At 38.3% G+C, this 27,394-nt stretch overlaps 1 long non-coding RNA gene across 2 annotated transcripts; it reads left to right on the top strand.

Annotated features, from left to right (window-relative positions):
• The first annotated feature begins 6,236 nt into the window (after positions 1 to 6,236).
• LOC148123998 (uncharacterized) lies at positions 6,237 to 26,597 on the top strand. Of its 2 annotated transcripts, XR_015739993.1 has the most exons (3): positions 23,497 to 24,452; positions 24,939 to 25,131; positions 25,958 to 26,597. It is a non-coding gene; the product is annotated as an uncharacterized LOC148123998 (long non-coding RNA). The 2 variants fall into 2 exon arrangements; XR_015739992.1 differs by lacking the exons at positions 23,497 to 24,452; positions 25,958 to 26,597 and adding an exon at positions 6,237 to 6,343.
• The last annotated feature ends 797 nt before the right edge of the window (positions 26,598 to 27,394 follow it).

Here is a 27,394-nt window from a genome sequence, read left to right on the forward strand (position 1 = left end):
TTGTGATCCTGATTGAGCGTTGAATATTGGAATATTGGAGTATCTTAGTTGGAGCAAAGTCCGAAAACAGCAGCCAAAGCAGATACGAGCGGCGGCGAAAGGGCTTGTGAGATGGAAGAGGGTAAGGACGTGAGCAATCGGACAGAGAAGATAAGGGAATTGGAGAGATCTGAGAGACTGATAATAATTGGGGGAGAGAAAAAAGAAGAAAGAATAACAATTTAATTTAAGGGAACTTTGAAGGATTTGAATTGTGGACTTTGGGGGAAATTGGAGGACGAACTCAAGATGGGGGGAGACTTGAAGTAAGGAATTAAATTACAACTTTAAATATTCCACGAATGAAACTGAATAATTTACTGGTCTCCTTTTGGATTATTGGACTAGAGCTGTAGTAAGTGGAGAAGATTTATTAAAGAAAGAGACTATTTGAATCTAAAAATTGACTTGTAAAACTTTCAAACGAAAGGAGAAATGACTACAGCGGAAAGTTTGGTGAAATACTGAAATCAGAGACATTACTCAGCAACTCTGTGCTTCCAGTGCACTCAGTGAAGGAATCTTGAAGAACTGAACAATTATATTAAGACACTTTAAGCTTTTAAATTTGCAGATTGCAACAATTATTTCTTGACATCAACTTAACTGATTTTTGAAGGTGGTAAATGTAATTTATATATATTTAATTGATACATTAGTAAATATTTTAGTTTATATTTGGTTATAACACACACACAAAAAGGGAGGTGATAATTATTTAAGTATAGATATTTGATTATAGGCATTGATTAGATTGAATTAAATAATTGTGATTAATTGTGATTACTATAGATTAACTAATTAATTATTGTATAGTAAGGTTGATATATCTTTATTTAGATTTGTAAGTATTTGAAATATTATTTCATAACACTATTTTGAGATTTGGGATTCTATAGCACTTACAGGTTAATAGTATTTAAATTTAAATAGATGAATTGATATATTATTAAGATTTATAAATCCAGATATTTGATTTAGAAATTAGCTGTAAAAGTGTTCTGGAGGATATATATATATTGATAAAGAGAGGTTAATCCTGTAACATATCATATTAATTAGTGTAGTGGCCATTTATAGTTGATACTTCTCAATAGTGAATGTTAATTTTGGACAACATATTTAATATAATACCGAAACAAAAACAAATTTTACAAGAAACGACCCCTCACTAATACAACGCTTAAACTGGAAAGAAGACCTCTTTAATACAAACAACTTCAATACCATCAACCTCAGTGATGGCACAAAAGACAATTGAAGAAACTCTACCTGGGGAAAAACAACCTACCATCACAAATGCCAACATTCAATCGACCCTTCTTACTTTACAAGAGTCCATGCTGAAGCTTCAGGAAATAGTGATAAAAAATCATATCGAATCAAGAGCTGACACAAATGAACTAAAAGAAGAGATGGGAAACTTAAAGGCAGAAATGAAACTAGACATCCTAAAGTTGGATCAAAAAATTGAAGCAATACAGCCAGCACTAGAAAGGAATGAATCAACAATAAAGGAGGTTGAGAAAAGAACGGAACAAATGGAAAAGAAGCTGGAAATGGTTGGTCAGCAATTAAGAAATGTGAGTAAAGAAATGGACGACTCCTTGGTATGTTTGGAAATGGACAAGGCTGCAGCATATCTGAGATTCCAAAATATAATGGAATCTAAACAAGAGGACTTAGAACAAGTGATGGCAGGAATACTAGCAGACCTATTGGAAAAGATAAGGACAATATTCTGAAAGAGTTAGATGAAGTATATAGAGTGAGCACAAATTACGCAAGACGACATAAACATCCAAAAGAGGTCCATGTGAGATTTGCCAGAAGGAAAGTTCAAGATATTATATACAAAATTACATACAAAGGAAAAGAAATCTTGGTGCTTAAACAAATCCCAAGAAGAGTGAGAGAGCAGAGGCGAGATTATAAATTCTTGGCGAACCAATTAAACCAAAAAGGTATCATATTTAGATGGCTAATCCCAGAGGGAATGCTAATCACTTGGGAAGAAAGAAAAACTAAAGTAGACTCCATGGAAAAAGCCCAAGAATTCTATGAACGATCGATAGGCCATGAAGAATCAAGTAATAGAGACGAGTTAGAAATGAATTTGCAAGACGACCAAGACTACAAAAAAAAATAGAGATGGGAATTATTGGAATTAGAAAAATAAACAACATCAAGAGAGAGAAGAACCGAAGAAGCACAATCAGCCACAAAGAGAGACAGGAGTAACTACAAGACAAAGAGCAAGAGTCAATTAGGTGATGGATGAAGAAAAGAAAATACTATCAATTAACATAAATGACCTAAACTTTAGGATAAAAAGGAAAAGAATATTAACCAAATTAATTAAACAAAATGCAGATATAATATGTTTACAGGAAACTCATATAAGAAAGGAAGAAGAAAAGTATCTACAATGCCCCAAGCTAGGGAATTTGTATACGTCGCCAGCAGATTTTAGGAAAAAGAAAGGGATGGCAGTATATGTGAAAGATGATATGAAAGCAGAGCCAATTTGGATAGACCTCAATAGAAGAATTCTGGTGTTACAAATTTGGATTAAATCAATTCCAATTCTACTAGTGGTAATCTATGCCCCTAACGATAACCAAAAGGAATTTTTTAAACAATTACATGAGAAATTAGTGGAAATAGATAAAAGGAATATTTGCATCTTGGGGGATTTCAATGCTATTGTGGACCACCAGAAGGATCATAGTGGTGGGGGTGGGGGGGGAGAAGAAAAAAAGAGAACTACCAAAAACATTTGAAGAAATGAAGATTGAACTAAATTTGATAGACGTGGAGGAAATTAAACCCTGAGAAAAAGCAATTTACATTTTACTCCAATCCTCACCAATCATGGACATGAATCGATATGGTGTGGATGAATGGTGAATTAGTAAATGAATTAAAAGATATTGAAGTTTTACCAAACGAATGGGCAGATCACAACCCCATTCAGAAAGGCAGGAAGAAACCATGGAAAAGGTGGACCTTAAATACACAGTTAAGGAGAAGGAATTTATGAATAAACTTGATGAGGAATTAGACTATCTTTTAAAAGAAAATAATAATGAGGCAACTAGGAAACAGAATATTTGGGATACAGTGAAGGCAATAATAAGAGGCACAACGATAACATACACTGCTAAAAGAAATAAAGAAAAATATGCCCAACAAAATAAATTAGAACAAAGAATCAAAGAATTAGACATTCAGCTGCAAAACACCCCAAAAGATTGCAAATTGAAAAAATAGATGATAATAACTAAGCATAAATTAAATTTAATCGAACAAGAAGGAATGGTTTCAAAGTTAAATACAGCCAGACAGATTTTTTTGAACAGGCCAATAAACCAGGAAGGTGGTTGGCCTATAAACTTAAAAAAGAAAAACAAAAAAGATTGATCTACCAATTAATAGATGAGAATGGGGATGCCCAACAAGGGATAGAACAGAAAAAAGAAATGTAAATTTTTTGAAGATCTTTATAAAAAGAAGGAGGTAAATGAGGGTATGATAAGAAACTATTTGGGTATTACTAAAGATAAAATAATCAAGGAGGAGATGAAGGAAATGTTAATTAGAGATATTACGTGGCCCGAGTTAAAAGCAGCAATAGAAAACCAAAAGAACAATAAAACCCCAGGACCCGACGGGATACCAGGGGAACTTTATAAGAAAATAGGAGAACAAATAGGACCACTCATGGTGGAAGTATATAATGAGGTCCTATTAGCAGCAAGAATGCCGGAATCATGGAAGGAGACACTGATATTGTTGATTCCGAAAGAAGATTCAGATTTACGACATATACAAAATTATAGACCAATTTCCGTGTTAAATACTGATTATAAAATATTTACCACAATTATAGCGAATAGATTGAAAAAAATATTGAATGAATATATACATAAAGATTAAAACGGATTTCTTTCTAATAGACAAATTAGGAACAATTTAAGAATACTATTAAATGTTTTGGAATACTACGAAGCCCATCCGGAAAAACAAATAGCCCTTGTATTCTTGGATGCACAGAAGGCCTTTGACAATCTAAATTAGCAATTTCTAATTCAACAAATTTACAATATGAATTTAGGCACTAAATTTGAAAACATCATGACTACAATTTATGATTCACAAAAGGCGAATATTATAATTAATGGAGAGTACACGCACTCAATAAAAATAGAGAAAGGAGTCAGGCAAGGATGTCCATTATCCCCTCTGCTCTTCATATTATCTTTGGAAACATTGCTCACACGAATTAGACAGAACCCAGGAATAAAAGGACTAAAAATTAAAAAAGAAGAATATAAACTTCAGTCATTTGCGGATGATATGGTATTGTTCATAGAAGAACCAATTGAAACAAGTCAAGAATTACTGAAAGAGTTAGATCAATTTGGGGAAGTTGAAGGATTTAAAATTAATAGGGGAAAAATGAAATTAAAAATTTAACAGAAAAGCAAAAACTAAAATTGGAAAGGCTAATGGGATTACAAATAGTAAAAAAAAGTTAAACACTTAGGAATTTGGCTGACGGCTCAATGCAAAACTCTAATGGAAAATAATTATAATAAATTATTACAGCAAGTCAAAAAAGATTTAGAGATATGGGTTAAATTGCAAATCTCCTTATTAGGGAGGATTGCCACTATAAAAATGAATATTCCGCCTAAATTTATTTACTTATTCCAAACAATACCAATAAAAATACATAAAAATTACTTCGTGGGACTTAACAAGATAATTACCAAATTTATCTGGCAAGGGAAAAACCGAGGATAAACCTAAAGGCAATGCAAGATATGAAGAGCAGGGGAGGTATGGCACTCCCAAATTGGGAATTATGCTACAGTGCAGCCTCCTTACTTTGGTTGAAGAAGTGGGTAAATCTGTCGAATAAAAGGATCTTATTTTTAGAAGGCCATGATTTACAGAGGGGATGGCACACATTTTTATGGGACACTGAAAAAAATTAAGCAGAAGTATTTCCACAGACATATAATTAGAGATTCCTTATTGGCTAATTGGAACAAAATAAAAAAAAACATTATTCAAAAATCCCAATCTGGATCTCAATGATGGAGGCGATGATACATCCAAAGATCTTGATCTTAATAAAATGATAAAATACAAAGACCTTCTTGATGTGCAAGGAACTTTAAAATCATGGCAAGATCTCCAAGAACAAGGGCTACAAGTAGACCGGTGGGCTTATTTGCAAATTCAAAATAAATATAGCCAGGACAAGAAAAATTTTGGAATTTATACAAGGCATAACAATTAGATAAAATTCTATTAGGTCCAGATTAAAAAAATACATATAACTGAATTTTATAATTATTTATTAGAGATGGAATTAGAAGAGGAAGTAGTCAAAGGCAACATGATAGCTTGGAGCAGAAACATAGGACGTAGCATTACATTATTAGAATGGGAAAAGGTTTGGACAAGGAATAATAAAATTACAAAATCAGCAGCATATAAAGAAAATACCTATAAAATGTTTTATAGATGGCATCTCTCACCCTCGAGAATAGCGAAAATGTCTCCTAACATGAATCTGAATTGCTGGAAATGTAAAAAGGAACAGGGAACATTCTTTCACATGTGGTGGTCCTGCACTGAAGCCCAGAGATACTGGCATAGAATAAAAAAATGGTTAGAGGAAATGACGGCGGAGCAAATTGAATTAAAACCAGAATTCTTCCTATTGGGGATATTTAATAGACAAATTTCTAAAAATGTCAAATATATAATACTGCATATTCTCACTGCAGCCAGAGTTACCTTTGCACAGTGTTGGAAACAAGCAGATATTCCAACAGAGGAAATGGTTATTCAGAAGATAACAGCCTGTGCAGAGATGGACAAGTTAACCTTAGTACTTAAGGAAAAAGAAACATAAGAATATTATAGAAGCTGGGAATGCTGGTGTGACTGGATAGAACCAAAATAGAAAATATATTAGTAAACAACGTAAAATGTAAAAGAGGTTGTAATTATATATTCGCAATAAGATGTATTTGTAAATATATCACCAATATTGATAACAAACAAGGAACCATAGACTGTTGTTAGTTTTCAATCATTTTCTTTTTTTCCTAATCTCCCCATTTATAATTACCCTAGCTTTTTGGTTCGAATAAATTGTGCCAATCATTTTCTTGAATTTAGATCCAAATCCCATAATTTCGACCTGTTGGATCAAGAACTGCCAGCTAAGATTGTCAAAGGCCTTCTGAGCATCCAAGAAAATCAATGCTGCCTGCTTTCCCGGGTGGGCCTCATAATATTCTAATATGTTTAATACTATCCTTATATTGTTCCTTATCTGTCTAGAAGGTAGTAAACCATTCTGGTCAATATGAATAAGTCCATTTAATATAATTTTTAGTCTTTCTGACATTATTGTTGCGAATATTTTATACTCTGCATTCAGGAGTGAGATTGGTCTATAATTTTTAATCTGTTTTTGATCTAAATCTTCTTTAGGAATTAGTGAGATATTAGCTTCTCTCCATGAATTGGGTAATTTAGCAAAGTCTAATACCTCATTGTACACATCTAACATCACTGGTTCAAGACATTCATAAACATATTTGTACAATTCCGCTGGAAGACCATCCGGCCCTGGTGTCTTATTATCTTTCTGCCTTTCAACTGCCCTTTTCAATTCCATCACCGTTATTTCTTTATTTAATATCTCTTTCCATTCCTCTCTAATTTCTGGGAGACCTTTCCTTTTCAAATATTGTTCTATATTCTCAGGGTTTATTCCATCCTCCCTATATAATTGTTCAAAATATTTTTGTACTATTTTCTTTTTCTCAGTCATTCAGTATTCTAATTTTCCATCATCATCCTCCAATTCTTGTATCAACCTTCTTTCTCTTTCTAATCTTAATTTATGGGCTCCCTGGTTTATTTGCATGTTCAAAAAAATTCTGTTTTGCCCTTTTCATCTCTTTAACTCTCTTCCTGATTTATAAGGTTCAATTTATACCTAGTAAGAATCATCTCTCTCCTCAAATTTTCATCTTGTGGTTTTTTTTGTAATCTACTTTCTAGGTCTTTAATCTCCCCTGTAATTCTGATTTTGCCATCTTTCCTTATTCCTTTTCGCTGTATATGCTGTTACCAGCCCCCTCAAGACTGCCTTTGCTGTATCCCATAAATTCTGTAATGATGTTTGCGCCACTGTATTTTTCTTTAAAAAAAAGTTCCATTTCTTTCTTAATTTTCTCTACAAAATCTTTCTCCTTTAAAATTTGGGAATTAAGTATCCAGCTTCTACTTTTCCTTTTCCTTCCTTTCCAAGTTATTTTTAATCGGTTATGATCAGCCCATACATTTGTCGTAATCTCTATCAAATCTAGTTGGTTTCCTAGTTCTGCGTTCATCCACGCCATGTCTAATCTAGACCACGATTTGTGTGGGTTAGAGTAGAACGTGAATTCTTTTTTCCCCAAATTTATTCTCCTCCATTGATCTATCAAATTTAGTTCCTGTGTCATATTGAAAAAGGATCTGGGCAAAATTTTCCTTTTCTTTTGGTCTTTGCATTACTAAAATAATCCTTCCTTATATCTACTACCTCATTAAGATCTCCCACAATGCATACATTATCTTGTCCCATCTCAATGATTCTCTCATGTAAATCCTTATAGAATTGACTTTGGTTGTCATTCAGTGCATAAAATGTAACTAATAACATTGGCTTGTACCCTAATTCTAGTTCAAGTATCAAAATTCACCCTTGTGGGTCTACATATAATTAAGGCGGTAGCCTTAATTTTTTTTTAACATATACCGCTATCCCTTTCTGTTTTTGATCTGCCAGGGCTACAAATAACCTTCCTAATTTAGGATATTCTAAACATTTTCAGAATTGTTTTTTAATATGAACTTCTTGCAAGCATACTATTTCTAATTTCTGTTTGGCTAATCTAGATAGTATCTGTTTCGTTTTAATGGGTCAGTTTAGACCATTTATGTTTAATGATAATAGCTTCGTTTCCGTTTCAGTCTTTCTACTTGTGGGATATTATCTGTCTTCTGTTAATTCTAGTCTCTCTTTGTGGGCGTGTTCTTAATCTTCTTCCTTCCATCTCCTCCTTGTTCTCTTCTTCTTGTTCTAGGCCTCCTATATCTTGCTGTTGTTCTTCTTCTTGGCTTTCTGTCTCTAGCTCCTCTCTACCGCTGCTTTCTTTTTCTGTTCTTCCAATCTGCTCACAGAAATCTTGCGCCTTGTCTAAGTTATCTATCCTGATCCTCTTTTCCTGCCATGTTACCAACAAGCCTTCTGGAATTAACCATTGAAACATTCTATTCTTCTGGATAAGTTGTGTTGCCAAAAACTTATAGTCTTTTCTCTGTTCACGCACCTTCTTGGGAACCTGCTTCAGGGTTTGCACTTCTTTATCTTTATAAACCAAAGGTTCATCTTGCATTATCTTGTATATTATGTCATGTACTTGTTTCCTGGCAAATCGCATGTGGACTTCCCCAGGTAACCTGTTACGTCGAGCGTAACTCATTTGAACTCTATAGGCCTCGTTGATTTCTAGCAGGATCTCTTGGGTCTCCCTTTGTAAAGCTGGCGCAAGTAATTCTGCCATAAGAACATTCAGATCTTCATCTCTACTTTCAATGATATTTTGAAACCTCAAGTAATAGGCAGCGCGGTCCATCTCTCGGTGGATAATCTGTTCTTCTAATCTTTTACTTATTGTCATCATCCTGTTGTCCATTAGTTCCAGTTTCTTTTCATTTCGTACTGTTCTAAGTTCCACCTCTTCTAGTTTCTGCTCGTTCTTTTGCATTGTTTGCTGTATGGTATCAACTTTGTCTTCTAATTTATTAATATTGCCTTTCAATTCCATATGATTTTGCAAAATATTCTCTTGCATTTTTATCTGTTGTTCTTGCATTTTAAGCATGGTTTCTTGAATGGTCATTAACGAAGGCTGTATTGTTTGCATATTGGCGACAGTTTGTTTCTCAATCGAGCTGCTCCGAGCATCCAGAGAGTGGGAGGTGCTCTAGTCTTCACCAATTGCAGGCTGAGCTCTAATTGAGGAACGCTCCTCCCCACCACGTGGCTTCTCCATGCATTCCCCAGTTTTTAGCTCAGCCTCACAAGAGACAGGCAGCTATAGATCATTCTCCTTGGCCGTTTCAGGATTTCTGTTTCATTTTCAGGTTTGATCGTTTCGTTTTGGCTTCTTTCCTTGGTCCCTGCGCTTTTGGGTTTTAGTTGTGAGTAAAGGAGTGAAGTTTCGCCCCTCGGGGGGAGATAGAGGGGTTTTAGAGCCTTTGCTCCCCCCACCCCCCCTTCCCTCTTTCCTGCCATTTCAAGCCGTTCCTGCTTTTAAGCAGCGGCTTGCGATCACGCTCTCCTTAGCGCGCGTTGTGTCTTCCCCCCACGAACGCCTTTTCCTAGCCCTCATTTGTTCAGTTCAATTCTTTTAGCTGACTGCCTTTTTTTCTTAAGGGCTATTCCGTCTCTGAGCCTTGCGTCCAGCCCGGTGGCCTTTTTAGGCGCGCCTCGTGGCGGACGCCATTTTGCCCAAGGCATCGAATTGCTGCGACGTGGATAGAGCCCCATAGCAGGTCCCACTGGCCTGTGGGAGCCTTTATTTTAGAAGGGGTGTTGTGGCCTTGTGCTCTGTTGGCACATTGCCTTCATTGTTGGCATTCCGCAGCCTGCTCAGAGGCGAAGACAGGCACCTACTTCCCAGGTTATTGGGAGGCAGCCTCAGAGGCCTTTACAGATTTCTTTCCTGGAGTATTTTTTCGTGTTTAAAGTTTGGCCTCAGCGTTCATTTGGTTAAATTGGTTTTTTATTTAAAAAAAAAAAAGAGAGCATTTATATTTTATTAATAATTTAGTTACCTTTTTTTGGTGTAGTTTTTATTGTATACCTTAGGGGTGTTTTTTTTCCCTTTTACAAAATAATAATAATAATAAAAAATAAAATAAAAATAAAATATATATATATATCGGTATCTAAAAAAAATTCCAAAAGCGGGACGTGGCTCAACTATAGGATACCCAGCTCCCATTGTGGACCGCATTCCTAGGCGTGCCAACCGCCTTCATATTTATTGTACCTTTTGTTTGTAATGGCAGAGGAAAATCCCAGAGGGCCTTCCTTAAAGGCTAAGTCTAAAACTCACCATCTGCGCAAAAGGGAACCTTCCGCAGCCTCTGAAAGGGACAACCTAAGGCGCCACAGAGCTCTGGAAAAGGAGTTTGATAGGCGCTCCAGGGACTCTCATTCTGTAATTCCAGCTTCTATTCCCTCTACCTCTTAACCAACCTCCCCCTTTGCCAGAACAACCTTCTCTTTCCAGGCACAACACACCTGTCCAGAGCCCCCGGGCCACTCGAACTTCAGAGGCGACCTTCACCCCAACCGCTGCTGGCCTTCGCCCAGAAGACCCTTCAACTAGTGTCATTCCTGACAGCGTTAAGGAATGGATGCAGCTTGCCATCCACCAGGGGATCGCGGAAGGTATGCAACAGTTGTCCAAGACAGCCTCTCAAGCAATGGCTCCCGAGATTGATTCTGCCTCCAGAGAACCTCTACCCAGACCGGTGACTCTCCACAGACAGGTACCTTCCCAAGGGGACCCTCCCTTTCCAGAAGGGGAGGAAGAGGAGGACGAGGAAGAGGATATGGCCTTTGCACCCTACGGGGCAGAGGAAGGGTCAGAGAGGGGTCCCTCCATTATTCTGAGCCCTTCTCCGAAGTGGAGCAGTTGGAAGGGGACATGTCGGAGGATGAAGGCATCTCCCCCGACCAGCCCTCCCTTGTAGGCCTGTTCAAACCTCATTTATTCAAGTCTTTGCTGTTCAAAGCAAAGAATATCTCAGGCCTAACTCCCCAGTCATCTTCTGATTCCTCGCCAGCAGCCTCTGGGGCCCCAGAGGGTGCCATTTTCAGACAGACAGCGGTGGAGGCCAAAGTTGTGCCAGTCCCTCCAATCTTCTCTGATCTAGTGGAGAAACAGTTAGCCTCTTCCGGTCTCCCCTCCGCCCACTCTGGGCAGGACAAGAGATTTTTTAATCTCGACGCAGACTTCTCCACCATGCTAAACATCCCCGAGGTGGATGACCCCATTATCAGACTGGCATCCTCATCGAACCCCACAGACGCTCTGGAAGCCTTAAGGCCGGAGGACAAGAAGGTGGAGATGGCGCTGCGATGGGCGCACCAGTTTGATGCTTGGGCCATTCGGTCTGCCACCACCTCATCCTTTTTTACTAGGTTGTCTATTAGGTGGCTTCGACAGCTGAAACAGCATGTTTCTCCATCTAATACTAGGGCCCATCAAGATATTGCAAAACTACCAGCAGCAGCTGAGTTTGCGGCCGATGCAAATTTTCACTTGGTGAAGTTTTCCTCTCGGGCCATATCCTCTCATGTTATGGCCCGACGGCTGCTTTGGCTTAGGCATTGGCAGGCCGACATTAAAAACAAGTTGAAACTGGCCTCAGCTCCCATCTCGGGAAATAAATTATTTGGTCCGGCCCTGGAACCACTGTTGATGGAGAGCCGGAACAAAAAGAAATTTCTTCCGGCTCTTTTTCATAGGCAAGAGCCCAGATCCTCTCAGCCCTTTCGAAGGGGCTCCTTCCGCCCCCTTTCAAACTCCCTTCTCTCCCGTTATCAGAGATCTCCAACCTTCGCCCAGCCTATCGAGACCGGGCGATTCAGGGAGAGGTCCCGGGGGTAGTTACAGGAGACCCTTCCGGGGTTCAGCAGGTAAGACTCCCGCCGTCAAGATAGGTTTTCAGCCCCCTTGCCCATTGGCGGTCATCTTAAATTCTTTGCGAGCCAGTGGGAAGCATCTATGTCTGATGCTTGGGTTAAAGACACGGTCCAATTTGGTTTTTCCCTTCAGTTCCAAGTCCTTCCACCCAAACACTTCATGGTTTCTCCCATTTCCAGGGATCATACCAAGCGCGTTCTCCTAGAGACCGCCATTAAACATCTGTTGGATATTAAGGCCATACAGCCCGTGCCACCTTCTCAACGATTCTATTCCCTCCTCTTTCTAGTCCCTAAGCACTCTGGGGGTTGGAGGCCCATTTTGGATTTAAAAAGGCTCAATCGTTATATTGTTCGTCATAAATTCAAAATGCATACCCTTCAGTCCATCCTACAGGGCACCAGGGAAGGAGACTGGCTCACTTCCATTGACCTATCTGAGGCTTATCTTCATATACCCATTCACCCTTCCTTTTCTAGATATCTGAGATTTTATTACAATGGCTGTCATTATCAATATATAGCCCTTCCCTTTGGGTTAGCCTCGGCTACCAGGACCTTCATCAAGGTTTTGGCAGCCTTAGCAGCTCACCTCAGACAACTCCCTGTCCGTATTTACTGCTATCTTGACGACATTCTCATTCTTTCTCCAACCCAAAGCCAAGCTGAGAGGGACACCAGAACCACTCTTTCGGTACTTCAGGATCATGGTTTCCTTGTAAATTGGGAAAAGAGCCAGCTTACCCCTTCCACTCGAATAGTTCATTTAGGGGCAGTGATGGATTCAGTTGAGAGAAAGGTTTTCCTCTCCCCGGAAAGGTTTGCTAGCATTCAAAAATCAATTAAGGCCATCAGGCGGGCAAAGAAAGCTTCATTGCTGGACCTATCTAAATTGCTTGGGAAAATGATCTCATGTATATCCATTGTTCCCTGGGCCCGATTTCATTCCAGGTCCCTTCAATGGTTCCTGCTACCTTATCAACGCTCAAGAAGGAGCAATTCAAGATTCGTAGTAAGGATCCCTCCAAAGGTTCTCACCTCGCTACTCTAGTGGACCAGACCCACTACCAACAAAGGACATCCATTCAAAGAACCCCAGAGGGTCACCCTCACAACAGACGCCAGCCTAACAGGTTGGGGGGCCCACCTTCGTTCGCTGTCAGCTCAAGGAACCTGGTCAGTAACCGAGCACTCTTGCAGCATAAATTGGTTAGAGCTCCATGCAGTATATCTGGCATTACGCACCTTTCTTCCTCAAGTTCGAGGGCATCACGTCTTGGTCTTGACGGACAACACTACGACCAAGGCCCACATCAACCGGCAGGGGGGCACTCACTCCATCAGGCTCATGAAAGAGGCCGAACGGATCTGTGGATGGGCGGAGGCCAATCTGCTATCCATAAAGGCGGAGCACATCTCAGGGGCCTCCAATGTTCAGGCAGACTGGTTGAGCAGAACCGTCGCCGACCAGTCCAAATGGCGCTTGCATCCTTCCCTTTTTCGGGAAGCCTCAGGGAGTTCGGGTTACCGCTAGTGGACCTGTTTGCATCCCCATCCAATGCCCAGACACCGAGGTTTTTCTCCCAGTACCCCACCCAGGGGGCCGAGAACCACGATGCCCTGCGTTGTCCTTGGCCCACAGGGCTCCTTTACGCTTTCCCCCCCTACCGCTGCTGCCCAAGGTGATCCAAAAGGTAATCCTCGAGAAAGCGGAACTTCTTCTGGTGGTCCCATATTGGCCCAGGAGACCCTGGTTTGCGGACCTTTGCAACCTGTCAGTGACTCCTCCTTGGAGGATTCCACCGGACAAGATCTCGCTGTCCCAGGGACCTCTTCAGCATCCGAATCCACAATGGCTTCAGCTGACCGTTTGGAGGTTGAGCGGGACCGTTTAAAGAAGGAAGGTATGTCCGATCTGGTCATCAACACTATTCTGGCAGCCAGGCGGCCTTCAACCACTCGCATATACAATGCCACCTGGAACATATTTTGTAAGTGGTGCCACAAGTTACACATTAATCCGATCTCTCCATCAATCGCACAAATTCTGGCCTTTTTACAAGAAGGATTGGCGAAAGGTCTTTCCCCCAATACTTTAAGAAGGCAGGTGGCGGCCCTATCTACGGTTATCTCTGGCAACCTGTCTGGCCCGCTTTCCCACCACCCTCGCATTAGAGTTTTTCTTAGAGGTGCCACTAATTTGCACCCTCCAGTAGTTCACAGATACCCAACCTGGGACCTCAACAAGGTTCTCTCGGCGTTGACTAAGCCTCCCTTTGAACCTCTAAGAGAGACGTCACTCCAACTCCTCACGCTCAAGGTGGTTTTTCTTGTGGCAATTACATCGGCTCATCGGATATCTGAAATAGCAGCTCTATCCGTTAGAAAGGAGTTATGCGTTTTCCACGCTGATCATGTGGTCCTGCGGCCAGATCCCTCCTTCATGCCCAAGATAAACTCAGCCTTTCACAGATCACAGGAGCTTGTCCTTCCTAACTTTTGTCCAAGACCTTCTCAAGAGAGAGAAAGGCAGTGGCATACTCTCGATGTTAGACGGGTGCTCCGTATCTATATCAGTCGCACTCAGCCTATCAGGAGGTCGGAGGCTTTGTTTTTATCTTTTCAACCAAAGACGCTGGGCTGCAAAGTTTCCCCATCTACTGTTGGCCGTTGGATTAGAGCTACAATATCCAAGGCCTATTTGTCACAGGCGCTTCCTGTTCCCAGTGGAGTAACCACTCACTCTACAAGGAGTGCTGCTACTTTTGCAGCCTGGGCTACTCAGGCTCCTATTCATGATATTTGCAGAGCGGCTACCTGGTCGTCTCCATCTCCATTTATTCGCCATTATAAAATCGATGTTTTTGCCTCGGCAGAAGCCTCCTTTGGCAGACGAGTCCTTCAGCAAGTGGTGAGAGATCCAGAACATGCTCCGAGCCAGACGGAGTCCCCCCCGTAGGACAGGCCATGCTTTGGTATGTCCCACTCTCTGGATGCTCGGAGCAGCTCGATTGAGAATGGGCGTTGGTTCTTACCTGACATGCCATTTGTAGTCGAGCTGCGTAGAGCATCCAGCCCCACCCTATTTGGTCCGTCTGGTGGGGAATCCTGTTTCAGCCAACGATTCATATTGTTTTTGTAGTTAAGTGTTGTTTATAGTTAAGATAAGGGGATAGTTGTTTGTCTTCTCGTCTTCGTAAAAACTGGGGAATGCATGGAGAAGCCATGTGGTGGGGAGGAGTGTTCCTCAATTATAGCTCAGCCTGCAATTGGTGAAGACTAGAGCACCTCCCACTCTCTGGATGCTCTACACAGCTTGACTAGAAATGGCGTGTCAGGTAAGAACCAACGCCCATTTTCTGCCCCTGACATTCCTTCAATTGCCTTTTGACCCGCAGGTGATATAATTGTCAATGTTGGACCAGATGTTGTCTTCTTTGCCATTCTCCAGGCTGATGTCATGGCCCTTGTCTTATTTTCAAGCTCTATTTGTTTCTACCTATTTTATTATCTCCTTTACAATATATTTTAAACTAATCTCTTACTTTCAATTTATTCTTCTTTTCAAATCTCTTTATTATAATTATATAGAATTAGCACCACTTATTATCCCTTTCTCTATCTCAAGGTCAATATCACTATATATCTAACAATATCCTACTCAGACAAAGCCCACCTGCCTTTCCTTATGCACAAAGTATTAAAATTTATTCTTTTTTTCCTTTTATTTATAATAAAAGGGGGAATCTAATTTCCATTTATATATAATTACCTAAATATATTCTCCCCTTTATCTCTTAATCTCTTAATATTGTAATTTATCACTATATTTCCTTAGTTCAATATACAATATTTAATCAAAGTAATTATAACCTCAAATATCACCCCAATAGAGAAAGAAAGACAAAAAGGCCCCCTTTTTAATTTCTTAATTCACTTTTAACTTAGAGCAGTAATCCAGTAGCCAGGTATTTATCATTTGAAAGATCTATATCTACATGTATCTCTATATCTCTTACTCAAACACCTGTGGTGGTCTGGCACTTGAAATGAGACGCAGGGAAACGTCTGAGCAAATGCCAGCCCCGAGCGAACTCAGGTAGCAGTATTTATTTAAGAAAGAAATCGAAAGTACAGAATCAAAAACAATGACCTCAACAGAATGAGAACAAACAGCTGTGGAAAGTCCCATGAGAACATACAGGCACGGAAAGTCCCATGGGAACGTCTCTGCTGTGTACCTTGAACCTTCACCTATATTCCTGGTCCTTCTAAGCTCGCAGATCAAAACAGGACGAAACACCCATTGCAAAGGCAATCCTGCCCGCACCAGGAGTGTCTGCAAATCCCTAGATCTATGCGAAATGGCTGTACAAAGGACTTACAGAAAATGATTAATAAAATATATTACCACAACACCCATTTTCTATTTCTTTCTATACACAATGTATTGTAGTTTCTCCTTTATACAATAAAAGAGGTTTAGATTCTCTATGCTCACAACAATATATATTCTTCTTAAACTTTTAACATCCTACTCTAAAATTATTTATCACTACGTTCCTTAACCCAATAATCCTATTTAGTCAAGATAACTATACCATCAAGTTATTTCAAATTAAAGAAGGAGAAAGCCTCCTTTTTGATTTTTTATACCCACAATCTCCTTAAGACAGTGCTCTAATAGACAAATACATTCAAATCATACAGGTCATACAGATCATGTTAATCATATAAATCAAACTTATATTTCAATACCAGCCTATTTTGCTATCTTTAAAGTTTACAGTTCATACACCTCACTCAAAGATTTCCTTTTCTTTTCTCTCCAATCTCACCGTCTCAGTCCGAACTGTTTTCCACTCTCCTCTCTTCTCCTTTGTCTTTCTACTACTCCCTCCAAGTCTCTCTCTTTATGACTCCACTCGTATCTTCTCCGTTTCTTTCCAATCCTCCTTCATCATTTCTTTCAGCCCACTCTCTGTCAAATTTTCTTCTTCTCCACTCCCCTTAATGTCCTGCCATCTCTTTCCGCTTGAAAACCGCTCAGTCACTCCTTTCTCCGTGTCTCGCCTTTCTCACCTTTGTCATCCTTACTTTCCTTCTGATCCTTTCAGTGTCTCTCCACCTCCACTTCACCTCCTCCTTCCTTCCAAGACTTTCTTTTCTTTCCTTCATATCGTTCTCATGTCCTGATCGGAGTTCACTTTCTCCTTCTCCACTCGCCACGTTGATCTTGTAATCGCCCTCTGTCCAAGAAGTAGAGAGAAGTCAATCGTCTTTCTCTTATCACCTTCTTTTCACCACCTCCTCCACCAGTTCTCATCTTATTTCAATCTCCACCTTTCAGCTTCCTAGAACTATTCACTTCCAAGTTATACCCCCTCTCCTCCAGTCTCTTTCTGTTTGTAAAAAGTGCTGAATCACAGCTCTTACTGTCTCATTGCCTGTACTATGGTGTTACTTCCCCCTCACCGGAGCTCTTTTTTCCTCAGAAACAAATTCAAACTTACTTTTGGCAAATCATCACAGTTGCAACTTTGGGATTTTAACTTCAATGACACTTTCTGTTGATAATCTTCTCACTTCCTCCTCATTCACAGTTCAGCCAGGGCCTCGGATCTGCCATGATAAAATGACAGACACTTTCACTTCGGGTTTTCAGGGGTTTCCCTTCTTGCCGGCTGGCGATCATGTTTCACTTCACCGTCTTCCAGGCTTCCCCTCTTCTCCGCTTGGCTCTCCAGGCTCCTCACACCCTGAAAGGTCCCCAAAAGTGAAAAACTGGGATCCAGAGATGGAGACCGCTCTCCCTTCACCCTTTCATCTTGGCATCACTGCCGGAAGCTCCCTTTCTTTAGATTTCTAATGGATGTTATACATATCTAATAATGAAAATTCATGAAAATGCCTGTTGGAATGAGAGTAGTTCCTCTGTGAGGTGAATCTCCTCATTTCTATGTCATGATGTAAAGTGTCTCCTTGAGACATACTTGGGCACCTCACAGACCTATTAAAACTATGAAGTCCTATGAAAAGACATAAAGAACCTGGAATGCTTAATGTGTGATGACTGAGTGAATATGTGCCATTCTTTCACTTGAAATAATGTCTCGCTGAAGACCAAAATTTATCCTTTAACATTCTAGAAGACAGGATGCAAAATGATGGCTTTAGTTATAGGAATTCTGACTGAATATTGGGAAAGCATTAAAAGTAGCTCAACAGTTAAACCAATTCCCCGGAAAATTGCTGAGCTGTTCCTTACTGGATCTGTTCAAGCAGAAACTGAACTGTTACCTATCATGAATACTTTAATTTGGATTCCTGCATAATATAATATAATAGAATTCTTTATTGGCCAAGTGTGGTTGGACACACAAAGAATTTGTCTTGGTGCAAATACTCTCCGTATACAAAAAAGAAAAGATACATTCGTCAAGAATCATAAGGTACAACACTTAATGATAGTTATAGGGTACAATAAGCCATCAAATCATACTAGGAAACAGTCAATATAAATAGTAAGGATACAAGTGATAAAATTACAGTCATACAGTCACAAGTGGGAGGGGATAGGTGATAAGGAGTGATGAGAAGTTTAATAGTAATAGTAGTGCAGACTTTATAAATAGTTGGACAGTGTTGAGTATTTGTTTAGCAGAGTGATGGCATTCAAGAAAAAACTGTTCTTGTGTCTAGTTTGTTCTGGTGTTCAGTGCTCTATAGCGTCATTTTGAGGGAAGGAGGTGAAACAGTTTATGTCCAGGATGTGAGGGGTCTGTAAATACTTTCACATCCCTCTTTTTGACTTGTGCAGTCAGTCTGCTGATTAAAAGTTGCTTCAGTTCCACAATATTTTCATTAATCCATTTGTGTGTATGTGATAATTCAATAATTAAAGAATTCAGAGATTAGAGATTCTTCAGGATATCCAAGAATATTATAAACACTGGCAGAATGAAACTTAATATGTTCAATAAAATAATTGTATGGGGAACCTATAAAGCAAAGGAATGACCGCTTTGTCTTCAGCACAGCAAATTACAATTGATATGTTGATTATCTGAAAGAACTTGTTGTTATTGGAATAATCCATCTTGCTGTTACTATCTTTTTTTAAAAAGAAAAACTTTGGTGAAAGCGGGAGAGAATGGAATCATCGTAAATAGTAAAATAATTCTACTGTTTTCTTCTTTATAAGTAGTAGGATTTTGCAGAGATTATTTGTGCAAAATAAAAGGAAAAATTTATCCCTATCCCTATACACCTAATTCCAACCCTTCTGTTCCCTTTGAAAAGACTTGGCTCTATGCTCCAGCCTAGGACTCTAATGTGTGACAAAGTCCTTCTTCTGGTTATGTCAAATGTTAGGATTTGTATGTTTTTAGGATTGTATGTTTTTAATGTTTTTTTATATTTTAATATCATAAGCCCCCAGAGCCCTATATTATAGGTAAGTGGCCATATATATCTGATAGATAAATTAAGTAATTAATTCTTGTGGAATATTGCTAATTAGGAGTATTCTTATCCTTCCCTGTAAATCTTCCTTAAAAATTAAGGATAGAACGACCCTGAAGTGAAGAATAGAAACAATATCCTTGCCTGCCTAGGCAGCATAAGGAAAGACAGAATTTTAGAAAGAAATAATGCAGATAAGTGAGAGTGGGGGTTGTAACCAGGGGACTCTGGGCTCTGCCTTTAAATTGGGAATCAGCACTTTGCTGTGTAACAAAACATGGGAAGAATATACAAGGTCCAGTTACAGTTTGAATGGCACTACTATTCTGAACTAGGATAAAGGGTCAAGACAAATTAGGATCACCTACCAGGAGATTATAGCAATAATCTAAATATGAAAAAAACCTAAGCAAGTACAAATAATTTTTGTCCATCAACCCATCACTCTGTATCCCACAAAGTCATCAAATAAACATGTGCAACCCTGAAGCTAAACAAGTTACAAATTAATGGATGCAGAATCAGCTGATCATTCATCAAGATAGATATAGAAGAAAGTGTAGATGAAAATGGAACCTTTTGGAGCTATGGAGACAAATGGGGCTGTTTGGAATTTCAGGGCTATTGAGTAATCCAAGAAATAGAAAAATATCCTGGTAAAATGGCAATGGGACATAACTTCCACAACACTACCAAGGAAGGATTATATGGATGTACTCATCAGGAGCCAAGCCTGACTCAAGACAGCCTACTTTAAATAGTAAATCTCAATCAGCAAGAATTAAAATATCTTGAAACATTTTAGCAATTTCTCCAATTTTAAAATAGTAAAATGAGAATGTTTAGTGGTAAAAATATGTATTTCTTCCCAGCATCTTGATACAATATAATTTAAGAATATTACTTGTGATTTTAATACTCTAACAAATGTTAAAGTAATGTTCTAGTTATCAAGAGAAACTGAAATAATTTATTAAGAAACATCTAAATATCTAAAAAAATGGGGGAAAATTATTTGGATGCCTTGTACCATCTGTTTTTGTAATATTACACTCCAGTTCACACTTTATATATTGCTGATTAGGTGGTATTAAAATCTTCTTGTTTCTTTATTTTTTCAACTAAGCTATGTTAAGTTGTGTTATGTTATTACATTGTATTATGTGTTGGACTTTAAAATAATGGGAAATTCTTCCAATGATTTTGGTAATTATAATGTGGGTAAACCCTCTCCACAAAAAGGAGTTTGGGGATAGTTCTTATTTTCCCTAAAAGAAAGCAATATGAATGTTAATTTTCCATACTAGTTGGTTTTTTTGCCTTGAGTAGATGATGCTGTATCTTTGGTTCATGCCATTAAAATTGGGGGTGGCGATTATTTATCTATAAAATATATATGGCCACTAATCCCTCACAAAGTGACTGTCCTGTCCCAATCCACATCCACACAGAGCATGAGAGGAGTAAGCATGTTTATTTGATAGCACCAACCCTGAAGACTTTCCCCAGGTCCCAATGTCATATGAGTAGTCTTTTAAAGTCTGTTCCAAATGATCTTCTTGTAGCAAAGGCAATCTCTTCTGTACCTAAGGCATAGGAATGATACTTGAAGGATAACAGCCCGCAATACTTAGCGTTCAAGACTTCACCAAGACAAATGCAGTTTCCCTCAAGAGCACCGAAAATCACATGGCTCCTGCAGGCTCCAGGCATGCTGAAGGCAGCTTGGGTTAATAGGTTCAAGGCACAACAAAAACAACACAGTCTTGATGAATTTAAGGCACAAGGAAGGCAACTTGACTTCAGTAGGTTCAAGAAAAGACAATTGTAACATGATCTCACTACATTCAACGCCTGATGAAGGTAGCTTGGTATCAATGGGTTCAATGCACAACTATGGCAACATGGTCTCAATCAATTCAAGGCAGCAAATCAAGTGAGTTCACAGATGGATGGATTGTGAATGTTGTGTGATGACCCGGGACAAGGCATGGAGGCCACACAGCCAGCTAAGAGTTCAAACTCCCCTTTAATGCTCCAACTTTCCCCCAAATGCTCCCACATTATGCAAGTCCTGGAGTAAAGTGCTCACAGACACACACAGCAGCCCCTGGCTATGAGTAGTCCAGCAAAATACTGTTAGCATAATGGCTTCAAAGCAAGAAGTCCAGAAAGGCAAAGGAACAAGGAAATAAATCCATGAAGCAAGTAATAAGAAATGAGTCCATGAAGCAAGGAAGAAGCAAGCAGTCCTGCAAATGCCCTCTCAGTTGTCCTGTCCCCATTCCTCCCTGCTGGCAATGTGTCCCAGTCCTGAGGAGCCCAGGGCTGCCTTGTCCATCTCCTCCCCATATTCCTCCGAAGCCAGTGAGGCCATCCCCTTGACCTCTGTCAGCCCCAGCTCCTGCTCATCCTCCACAGATTCAGGATCTGAATCTGCCCCAAGGTTGTCTCTGCCCCAAACACCAAAGTAAATAGGTACCAACCAGCATTCCTCATTAGGAGAGGCAATGCTGCCTTCTTGCCAGTTGCATCACTGACCTCTGTTGTATCTCCCTCCATTCAGCTCTTGAAGACCTTACAAGGGTGGAATTTTTCCTCTTTTCCATTGATCAGTTGCAGCTGTGCCTCTTCTCTAGTCGATGTGGCCAGTGGTCATTCCCATTAATTGGCTGTAGCTGCATCTCTCCTGCCTATGCAGCTGGCAGTGAAGACATTTGGCCACTCTTCTGGATTCTCCTGACATTCTTAACATAGCCTCATCTAGACCATCCAAACCTGCCACAGAGCCTTCTATGTCCCCCTGGTGTTCCCCATAATTCCTGTCAAATATCCCCAGAGCTGGCTCTTCCTCATTGTCAAATCTGGTGGCTAAGGAACTATCACAGTGACTTTGGGCAGCATACAACAATTACTTATACACACATATATTTTTTTTAAAAAAAACTAGTTTTATACAACCTTTTCTTAAATTACAAATCCAATGATTTGCTTAAGAATGACCAAAGTGAATACTTGCTGATGTACAACTTGATAAAAAATGCATGACATCAAAAGAAAAGGCATAGATTAACATTGAGAAAAGATTGTTAATTTAATTTTGTGAAACAAGTGGATTACTGTAATTCTTATCAATATTGGACTAGGAAGCAATAGCAGTTTTGAAATTTTTTGTTCTGTTTAGCATAAAGATTTTGATGTGTGTATAATATGTGGTATACACCTCTTTAAGGATTTGTTTTACTATAATATATAACAATATTGAGCCAAAGAAAATAATGCCTGAAACAGTATTATCAATAATACATATCTCAAAATTGTAATAAATACAAAAACAAATAAAACCTATAAAAATACATTACACATCTGAATGCATTGGACATTTTCATAACTACCAGTTCAATTATGTCCCAATATAATTTATAAAGTATTTTTTAAATATAGAAATGTAAAAATCTTATGGCACTTGAGGGTTTTCTGCAGCAGTTCTACATGGCCATGGGTCAAATATGCATTTCTGTGACAGCCTATATATTCTGATGCATATTTAAATATTTCTTAATCCACTCCATCCATCTTATGTGCTAGTCCATCAATATACGTGACCTAATTTCAAAATCCCTTCTGTTGCAGAAGCCACTGTTATGCAGAATGTGCTTAGTGTATTAGAAAAATGCATCCATCAGAGCAATGGAACACAATACTGGGAGTGTCATTATGTGTCTGGAGCAGCTGGAGTTATTGCTTGCTTGATCACCCAAGACATTTATAACTGAAAGGCAGCAGTCATGTATGCTGCCAATATAGGTTATAAAGGACATTTCTATTCTCAAAGCAAATTGAGAATGTCTTTTTCAGTACAACAAATGGTTTCATGTATACCTTAATTAAAGCAATTTTCTTTTATTTCACTTTTGTAGCTTGCATAAATACATTTCATTGGTGCAATAAAGTACATTATGCTCAGTTGCATTGGCCCAGTCCCAAACGGTTAGTCCTGGGTGAAGAAGGAAATAATCTACTAACATAGACATGTAATTGGAAATAATACCATAAGATGTGCAGCTGGGGTTTTTTCGTGTGTAAATATATGTTCTGGGTAGTTAAGTCACCTAAAATCTAAGAGATAGATGTCAATTTTAGCATCTCATACTTAAAATTTTTGGAGGGGAATTTAAATAGATAACTAGATTTTTAGCTTCATATCTTTGATGTACTTAGATATTACCAGTCAAGCTAGTGCTTTGCTATACTTCTTTGTTTATTGCAATGGTGCTCAAACTATTCTTCATTTATTTTCCTTCCAGTACTGTAAATATCTATATGACCATGGATTTTATATCTCTTTGGATAACTTTGATTCATTTGAATTAAATTTCCTGTTGTTAGAAAAGACATTTGAATTAAATTTCCTCTTGTTAGAAAAGACAAATTTATCCTGACAAAGTTTTAGAAACACCATTGTTAGTCCTTAGCATCTAACAGCCATGTTTGTTCTGGAATTATTGGAGCCATTTCCCATCATTGCAGTATATGCAGTATGCCAGCTTGTGATACCAATTGTTTCTAATATTTGCCAGGATTTTCCACCATTAACAGCAAGGACTCTGCTGATAATTTTGCCTATTGTGTAGGCCTAGAACAGATTTGTGCAATCTTCAGATATTCTAGACATAGTTATTCCATCTGTTTCATACCCTCTGTGGCAGAGTGGTTAGAGTGCAGTACTGCAAGCTAGTTCTGCAGCCAACTTCCTACAATTTGGCAGTTCAAATCCCACCCTACATTCATATCCAAATCTACAAGGCTATCTCTAAAAAGAGCCTCAAATTAAAAAGAAATTAGTTTGATCCTATTTCAACAATATTGATGACTTTAATTTCCAATCAAATGGCACCAATGAGATATAAACGGTAAAGCCAATCTTACAACTTTATAATTAGTACTGATTTTTTTCACTTTTTGCAATCCTTTAATCTCTTTATTCAGAATGGAGTTGGGGCAAGTGAACGGAGCTGTCGTTTCCTGACAGGATGCTTTTCCTGAGGCCCATGTGGAATTCACAGCAGATGTTTTCTTTTTGTGCCCCTGATAGAGAAACAGCTGCCACTGCCTATGATTAAACTCTCAAACTTCCAAGTGGGAGGTGAGAGTCTTCACCACTAAGCCACCACATTGCTGATATAATTAGAATAAGGCTGTCAAGATGATAAAATAAAGGGTACAATATCAAGAAAGAGGTTTATAAATTGAGGACATTTGTTGATGATCTGGTTATATTTTACAGGATCCAAAAAACAGTATAGAATATTTAATGAGAAAATTGAATGAGTTTGAGGTTTTGGTAGGTTTCAAAATAAACAGAAAACAACAATGCTGATCAAGAATATGTCTTCCCAGGATAGTAATATATTGAAGAAAAAGTCAGGTTTTAGGGTTGAGAAAAAGTGAGATATTTAGGGGTTATGTTGACAAGTACAAATATAAAACTGTTTCAAAACAATTATGTCCCTCTTTGGAGGGATATTAAACAGGATTTACAAAGATGGGATAAACTGCTATTATTGTTATTGGGTAGAATTTCTGTAATTAAGATGAATATCTTACCAAACATGCTTTTTTTAAATTTCAGATGTTACTCATACTTACAACTGACAATCCATTTAAAGAATGGCAGAAGGATATTTCTAAGTTCAAATGACTACTGGAAAAAATCAAGAAGTAGATATAAGCTACTGCAAGATGCTTAGGAAAGAGGGGGTTTGGGTCTACCAGATATGAAACTGTATTTTGATGCATGCTGTTTGACCTGGTCAAAAGAATGGGTAAGTTTCCAGAATAAGAGACTACTTGAATTAGAGGGCCATGAATTAAGGTTTGGATAGCATGGCTACTTATGGTATGATAAAAGTAAAAATGTTAAATTTAATAATTATTTCAGACATGCCATACTAAGAGTTTGGAATGAATATAAAACAAAGCTCTCTGCAAAGTTGCCTCTTTGGATGTCACCCCAGGAAACTTTCTTTAGAAAAGAAATGGTGGCAAAGCCAAACTGGTTGACGCATGGTAAAATTTTATCTTTCAACTCTGGTGACCCAATATTAAAGTCAAGGGAAGAACTTGAATCAGAAGGTTATGTTTGCTATTGGTTTACTTATCAACAACTGAAAGACAGATTTAAATTGGATAAAAAGTGCTATGGATTTAACTTTGTTAAAAATGAGTTGGAAATTTTATGTGGAAATGAATGTATTGTTATTAAGATCTATAAAATGTTATTGAAATTGAATTTGGAAAATCAACATCTAAAACGTATGATTCAGTGGGCAAGGAATTTTGGATATAATGTGATGCTTGCTTGAACAATGGGAAAATATGTAGACAAATGGTTTAAAATTTACATTAAATTATAATCTAAAAAAAAATTTCTATAAGATGATGTATCATTGGTATTTAACACCAGTAAGTTATCTAAGATGTATAAATGTATGTCAAATGAATGTTGGAAGTGTAAAAGTAAAGAAGGGACTTTTTATCATGTATGATAGACATGTGAAAGCAAAAAATATTTGGACTATGATTCATATTTTAATAGAATTTTTTTTGAAAATGGAGATAAACCAGAAATTTTCCTTTTGGGCCTAATAGAAAAAGAACTGGAGAAAAAAATGGAACTTTGTTGAAAAATGGAACTGTGTTGAAGAAGCAATACTATTGTATACACAAAAATGGAAGGATACTTCAATCCTACTATAGACAAATGGTTGCATAAATTGATGACATTGGTTGAAATGGCAAAACTGATTATTTTGCTTACAAAAAGAATGGAAGTACTCTTGTTTCCAACAAAGTCCGCTTCTGAACTTTGTGCTTGAGGTGGAAAAGAATGAAACTGTGATTTTGGGTTTTACCAATTAGATTGATAGATCTTTATAGAAATGGCTTGCTCATATTATTATGAAAAAACAAAAAATTGTGATTTGATATTAATGCCTTATTTTACTGCAACAGAGTTGGAAATCAATGTTTCTTCCCCCCCCCCGCCTTATCCTTCCTCACTTCTCTTCCCTTCCTTCCTCCCCTTTTTCCTATTTACTTTTGTATTTTGCATCTTATTTATAACTCAATAAAAATGTTAAATGGATAATTAAAATAAGGCTGTAAATGATCATTCATTCCATAGGCATCATGGTGATACAAAACCCATATACTATTAGGCTATTACTGTAGGACACATGAATTGAGGCAAGATTTGCATGATGCCCCCAGGCAGGTGTCATCATTTTGATTATAATCAAAGTTTGCTTTGAGAACCAAATTAGTATAGTAGTTTAAGGCTAGAAACCAGGACACTGAGTTTTAGTCCTGCCTTAAGCATAAAACCAACTGGATTAATTTGGGCTGGTCATTCTTTCTTAGCCCTAGGAAGCAGGCAATAGCAAACTACCTCTACATATCTTGTCAAGAAAATTGCAGGAACTAATGCAGTTGCCAGGAGCCAACACTGACTGCAGTCATATCATCAAGTGTTTTGTAAGATGGAAAATGTATTCAGTTGAAGTCCATTTCCCTGAATCCTTTTCTAAATATGATGCTCAACTAGAAACAGAGGTGGGATTTGATGAGAGCAGAACTAAGTATGACTTCCCAAGATTTAGATACCATAGTTTCTTAATGTTCTAAAAATTCCATTTGCCCTTTTATTTCAGTCATTTTTCCCTGCTACTTTAATAGTAATCTAGGTATTTGCTATTGTATACCCATGCATTTGATTTGTTTCCTAAATGCAGAATATTGCATTTCTCTCATTTAAACTGCTTTCTGTTATTTTCCACTCCTTTCCATATGCATCAAGAATCCAGATCTGCTTATGGGCTAATTATTTCAGATTTAAAAATTTGAACAGAAATGCCATCTATTTTAGGTACCTTCTCACCAAGAAGTATACAGTTAGGCTTAACATTTGAAATTGGGCCTTATGTTAAATTTATCTCAGGGCATCATGTGCTTTCCAGGAAACATCTGTTCCATGTGAATACTGTTCAAACTAATAAGCCACCCAGCATGATATGCTTGTTCTTTGCT

The sequence above is a fragment of the Pseudonaja textilis genome, chromosome Z (assembly GCF_049901715.1).
Source record: "Pseudonaja textilis isolate UNSWEBS1 chromosome Z, rPseTex1.2, whole genome shotgun sequence".
Classification (NCBI taxonomy): domain Eukaryota; kingdom Metazoa; phylum Chordata; class Lepidosauria; order Squamata; family Elapidae; genus Pseudonaja; species Pseudonaja textilis.